This window comes from Pistacia vera, unplaced genomic scaffold (genome assembly GCF_008641045.1).
Source record: "Pistacia vera cultivar Batoury unplaced genomic scaffold, PisVer_v2 Contig323, whole genome shotgun sequence".
NCBI classification, from domain to species: domain Eukaryota; kingdom Viridiplantae; phylum Streptophyta; class Magnoliopsida; order Sapindales; family Anacardiaceae; genus Pistacia; species Pistacia vera.
In genome coordinates, this window is record NW_022196139.1 from 1,318,014 (window position 1) to 1,325,118 (window position 7,105).

General features: G+C 34.5%; 1 non-coding gene across 1 annotated transcript; it reads left to right on the forward strand.

Annotated features, from left to right (window-relative positions):
• The first annotated feature begins 2,749 nt into the window (after nt 1–2,749).
• Nucleotides 2,750–2,856, forward strand: LOC116137408. Its single transcript, XR_004129182.1, has one exon. It is a non-coding gene; the product is annotated as a small nucleolar RNA R71 (small nucleolar RNA).
• Nucleotides 2,857–7,105: the final 4,249 nt, after the last annotated feature.

The window sequence follows — 7,105 nt, forward strand, 5'->3', positions numbered from 1 at the left end:
CCTCAAGTGATCATCAAATAGGTTCTAGAGTTTTAGGGATCTCACAAAATCATAGGAAGTTTACACACAATAAACCTCTAAATGCTAGAACCAACCAACCAAACATACCACAAATCTGAGAGTTTCGAACTCAAGTAAAATCAACATCCAATACAATTATCAAATTAGTGTAAAAATTACCCTTTCTAGACACTACATGTTATTGCAATCATGCTATATCATGGACATTTGACATAATCCAGGAAAAAAAAAATTCCACAAACTAAAAAATTACAGGCATGCATGCATGAATTTCATACTTTCCCATCCCCAACCAAGATCCTACATTGTCCCCAATGTAGCCAACAAAACAACATAGAGGCAAAGGGAAAGAAACAAGTTACCTCGCTTGAGTGTTAGATCATAAAGTCTAGAAGTAACTTCACTTAATGCACATCCTGTGATCAACATGAAATCCACCAAAACAAAAGAAAGGAAACATATGGTGTCTTTGGATAGAATCCATGTTGCTGGTTAATCAGCAATCTATTTATGGAAATAAAGATAAAAACAAAATGAAAAGACATCAAATCAACAATAAAATAACTGAAGTTTGTACAAGTAAAAATGAAAATCGGTGCAAAAAAAAAAAAAAAAAAACACACACACACACACACACACACACACACACATACACACACAAATAAATCTAAAAACAAAAGTACAAAAAGAAAATGAAAAGCAGGAAATCCATCACGCAAATCCATCCAGTCTCCCATTGCTATCGACCATGGAATGGATTTTCTGGAAAAAAAATAAAATAAAACTAAGTGTCAGATTTCCCTGGAAATTCAAACACATAAAAATAAAATACAAAAAATAACACTAACCTAATGCAATTAAAACAGTAAATTGAAATTAAAAAAAAATGAAGAAAAACAATAAAATAAAACAAAACAAAAAAGGACACTCGGGTTGCCTCCCAAAGTGCTTGTGTATCATCTTGAGGTAGACGGAATGCTTGACCATCACTTCAAGGTGGCATCCTCAACTCAACAGTAGAGGTCTTTGAATCTTGCTCTATCAATTGCCTCCAAATATGCCTTAACTTTTGCATCATCAATATTTCCATCGTCCACAGGCAAAGCTAACCACAATTTGTCTTCTCTTCAATCCTACACGAAACTAGAAATAGTAATGGGGTTCAAAGAATCAACATTATAACATTCTTTAGAAGATAAAAGTATGGAATGGAAAACTAAACACTCAATAGTTTGATCAAGCACTGTCATTCGCAATTTCCCTTGTTGAAGTCTATAATTGCACTCGTCGTGGCCATGAACGGACGTCCAAGCAAAATGGGTGGTTTCTTATCTCCAATTGTCAATGCCTCCATGTCCATCACTACAAAATCAATAGGAGCAATCACTTTGTCAAATTGAACTCAAACATCTTCAACAATACCTTTGGGATATTTCATTGATTGATCGGCCAACTGCAAGGCCTTTGTTGTAAGTTTTAGTCCTCTTAATCCCAAATGTTGATATGTGGAATACGACATGAGATTGATGCTTGTGCCCAAATCCAACATAGTTTGCTTCTTCTTTTTACTACCAATTGTTATGTTGATAATAAAACTCCTAGGATCTTTTAATTTGGGTGGTAACTTGTGTTACAAAACCGCACTCGCCATCTCAAAAATAAAGACTTTTTCATTAGGCTCATACTGATGCTTATAGGAGTTCCACTCCTTGAAGAATTTAGTGTAAGCCGACAATTTCCTAACCAAATAAAGCAAGGGTAAGTTCACATTAACCTTAGATAAAATTCCATAGACATCAGAAAATGACTTATCCCATTTTCTTTTAATCAAATGACCTAGAAAAGGCATGAGTGAAACATAAGACTTTGGTGGCACATATAGAAGGTCAATGTCTTCACTTTGAATGGGTGCATTTGGCTACTTCTCCTTAGCTTTCTTTTTACCTGCAAGATCAAACAAGGGCTCATTAATTTTAGAATTGATATCCTTGTTAATTACCTTACCACTCCTCAATATTGTGATTGCATTTGCTTGCTCTATGTACCTTGGTATCTTCCCAGGGACATGGCCTTGTAATGCCTCTACAATTTGGCCTATCTAGATCTCCATCTTCTTTATGGCTTCATCTTGCTATTGTAATCTCTTCTCAAAGTTCTGATTTCTCTGTCAAGACACTTGAATGAAGCTATTTAACGTCTCCTCCAATGATGGCTTCTTTGGTTGCATGATGTGTTCAGAACTTCCTTGCAGCTGATTATTTCTCCATGAAAAGTTTGGATGGTTCCTCTACCTAGGATTGTATGTTTTTTAATAAGGATTGTGTGGTCTTTGGTTGTAAGAGTTCATCATGTTCACTTGCTCCATAAATTCTAGAAAACTCTCACTAGAAGGACAAACATTAGTAGAATGGCCAATATTACCACAAATAGCACATAATTCCTTAGGACTACTCTGTCCTTGTCCCCATCATCATGCTACACATGGTCTTGACTTGTTTTGTCAATTCAGACACTTGCATCGCCAACTCGGTGTTAGCACTCACTTTATAGATTCCCTTTGTTTTCTCTCTAACACTCTTCTATTGTGAGTTGCCGTCAAGCATGTCATTCAACTCACGTCTCATCTGTAGTCTTTTCTCCCATGGGACCACCTGCAGCATTATCAACTATGGCCTGGCAAGCTTGTGTCAGTCCATCATAGAAAAACTGATTCAACAACTCTAAAGGGTATCTATGATATGGACATTGAACTAAAATCAATTTAAATCTTTCCCAAGCCTCACGGAACGACTCACCATCAAGTTGAGAGAAAATAGCAATTTTACCTGTTAGTTATGTAGTGTTTGCATGAGAATAGAATTTGCCTATGAACTTGTTGTAGACTGCATCCCAAGTGGTAAGTGAAGCTAGTACCAATGACATGAACCAACTCATCTTCAATTAATCTTTACTCAAATTCTGTAAAGGAAAAGTTTACACGGTTGAGTAAAAATCTGTAATAAATGTCAATGGATCTTCATGTTAGAGTAGGTGCCCTGGAGCCAATCAATTATTGTAGAATTGACTCTTTGTAGCAATGTTTATTTATCAATAAAAGGCATATTCTTCTATATCATGCAAATCATAATTGTGTATATTGATATATGTCTTTAGGATGGTAGAACCGTGACGAGGGTATCAAGTGTTTCAAATCTTGATAGTGAGAACCCGTTGATCACATGTGGTGGCCAATCTAGAAATGTTAGTAGCTTCAGTATTATTTTGACAAAGGACATACATAATACGATAAGGCTATCATAGCATTGAACGACCCTGTCGAACGACAGTGGCTGCTGTCACTTATCAAGGTTGTTTGCCGACAACTTGGTGCAACTCATGGGTGCTTGCAGTAGGCAAGTTCATTGGCAAACCCATTAGAGGATTCTATATGAATGGTAACCCCAGTGTCTATGGAATAAATTCTCTAACGAATGGTGGTGCGTGTGATCCTTAGACTTGAGATCACTGGAGTGGCTTGTGCACCGATTGGTATAGTTTAACACTAGCCCAATGTAGTTCTATACAGAGCTATCAATATGGTAGTGATTGGCTGCATTGAGGAGTGTATCAAGACTATGGTGGATCAACAAAGTATTCATCACACCGGGTACGGGAGAAGTTATCTCACTGCACAATTTAGCGAAATAGCTACCTATCAACAATATGGTTATTGTGCAATCAAATATTTTCATCATACATTATCTCATCGAGGTGAGGTATAGAAATAGTGTCAACCTCAGTTAACCTTGATATCTTTGTATTCAGTTACTGGATCAATGATTGGGATAATAAATTGGATTGAGCAACAACTCAATCCCACTGTGGCTTTCTACACAATTATTTGTCAACTCAAAGCTAGAGTTGGATTTGCTTACCTTGAATTGGTGCAACACTAATAATATAACATCCTTTTCCTAAAATTCTCTTCCTCTTGGACCTAAATCATATAAAACCATAAGAATTTAAAACTTTAAAGTTTATTCACGCACCTTTGTGCTAGAATCTTACATTTGGATGTTTTAGGATTGAAAATCTACAAAAATCTAAGCCAAATCCTATGAATTCTCTTTGAAATTTAGTGAAGAAATTCGAGAGAATTTGGGTGAAGAGTGGCGTGCACCAGGGGTGGGAATGGGCTAGGGTTTGGTTATTGAACTCTTATAACTATATATATTTCTCACTTTGCGCTTGTACTTTTATAATAATTCCAATTATGCCATACGTGCTTTTACCGATATACCCTCTCTTTCCATGGATTTAACACATGTTCTTGGTCATTTTCACTTCCCATCATAAACCCTAATTATGAGTGAAAAGACCATTTTATCCTTATTCTTTAATTTCTTCCCATTATTTTAAAAACACGTATTTATCTCGGAATCACACCACGTGTATTTTCTATAATCTTTCCACCACTCTATTCTCATGGCTAGCACACTTAATACATTATATTTATCATACTCACTTTACACTTGAACACATGATTCTATGTGAAATCACCATTTTGCCCCTATTGAAACTTTTATGGGATTCCACTATAAAACTAGTTAAATATATTCATTATGACTATAAAATAATCCCTACCATATTCTTGAATGTGGGTAACTTAGAAGATAATTTAAGAATCAATTTGTGGAAGTGGTATTTTCATCTTTTAGGATAAAAGGGTATTTTGGTAATTTGACAATGCAATTAAATTGGTTGAGGTTGATGCTATATTTAATTTTAATATTAAAATTAAAATTAGTGAGATTATATTTAAATATATGTGTGCATATATTTAAATTGATTATTATTATTAAGTAAATGTTAATATATTTTATATATTAATTGATTTTAATTATAACAATAATTAATTGAATTTACAATACCATTGATGAGGTGTTTGATTGCAAGGGTGGATTAAGGTAGGAGCCCTTGGCTATTCCTAAGTGGAATAGGGTTTTTAATTATTGCACTATATAAGTGCAACTTAAATTAAAACATATAACATTATTCAATAAAATAAAACCGTAGCCACCTACCGCACTCTCCCTCTCACGTTCTTCTTCATTGAGTGGAGAAGAAAAATTTTTGCTTCTTGATTCTTGAAGCCATCTTGTTGTTCTAGCAAAACAACGGTTGGTTATTGTCTTCATGTGGATCAACGTTCGTGCAGTTCTACACTGAATCGGACGCGAAATCGGATCAAAGACTTTTGAAGAAGCCTCCAAACGTACGTAAGTGAATTTGAATCTTTGTATGGATTTGCTGTTAATTTGATATTATACAAATTTTATAATATAGTAAACAATATAATCCATACTCGGATTTTTGGGATTGAGTAATTGATCGATTTGTTTTTGAACTCTAATATTTCCGTTGCGCAAATTCGATCATTTACTTACACTTTAGTGGCCATCCCATGGAATGAAGGAAGCATCTTAAAATGGATACTCTTCAACTCATAGTTCCTCGTTGCAGCAATCAAAACAATATAGGACGGCAATGTTCCAATGGTAGGATGTGCATACGCCTTCATTGGGCAGGGTGGATTTGCCATTTCTTCTTTGGATTCTGAACTTGATGCACTTGATTCTTCCAAATTTTTAGGTTCTCTTCTCTTTCTACCGATCAAATCCACCCTATCAAAATAAGGAAGCACTTCTTCATCCAATGATTGGTGACCTTGTGTTCAAAAACTCAAAACAATAAAGAAAAGTCGTAACACAAAAATAAACAAAATAACAAGAAAATAGCAAAAACAACTAAAATAAAATCTAACTACAAAAATGAAAGGACAAATATCAAAGAAATCAAATAACTTCAACTCCCTGGCAACGGTGCCAAAAACTTGTTCAGTTAAAAAAAAATCTAATTCCTTCGCAAGTGCACGGGTTGCAATCGCAGTAAAGTGCACGAGGGTTGATCCCACAGAGAGTTGAAGCTACCAATTAATCTAATACGGTGCAAAAACAACTAAAATAAGATAATAAAAATACCCAACAATTAATAAAATCCAAAATTACTATAAAAACGATAAAACTAATAAGAACACTAAAATTATTAGATAAAATGAAAACGATATCTAAATAGATAATCAAACAACGAGTAACAGTCTAGTGTATCCAATTTCACCGTAATTATCCAACTTTGTGTTATTAATCTAATCGATGTTCTCTCAATCCAAATCTTAGGGTCGATTCTATCAAAGGTAAGGCATTGCCGTGGCCAGCCGGATTAATGTAGTATTTTTATCATCTAAACTAGCTAGTGGCGTATAGCCTAGTCTAAATAACAAGAAACCCATTACTAACAAGAGTACAAAAACGTACACAAACCAACTTACACTTGTCGAGGGCGTTGCACAAACATAAATCATTCATTCATAAGGGCAATTAAGGATTAGCTAGTGATGCACATCCTAACCCCAACTCAAACAGTTAACCAATCAACTATTAAAGACGATCAAACATCAATAACGATCAAGTATCAAGAGATACTCAAAGTTAGCTAGTGGCGTATAGCCAAACTTTGACTCACACAATCATTCAACCATGAATCAAAGGCAATCAAGCAATAATAATGATTAATCAACTCAATGTAAACATAAATGAACAAAACTAAGATATTGTTGGATCAATAAGACAATTGATTAAACAATAGACATAAAGTAGTCTAATCAGATTACATTTGATACACTAGGAATAGTTTAGCTACACATATTCACAAGGAAACAAACCTTGATCTTACGCAAAAACATTTGGATGAGAAATCCACTCAAAATGATCAAGATTTAGCCTCCTACAATCAATAACTCCTTCTCCAAGCTTCCCAAAGTTTAAAAAATGTGTTTAGACTCTTAAAAAAAAATTAAAAAAAAAAACTTTAAAAAGGGACTAGAGCTGCCTTTATATAGTTTTTAGACAAAAAGGCAAATTGTAAATATTTGTCGCCAAAATTAGGGTTGGAAATGCGAAGTTTTTCTAAAATTCACTATTTGCATTGTAGCACAGTTGAATTGGACAATGGCACGATTCTAGGCGATATTTGCTTCGACAAAACC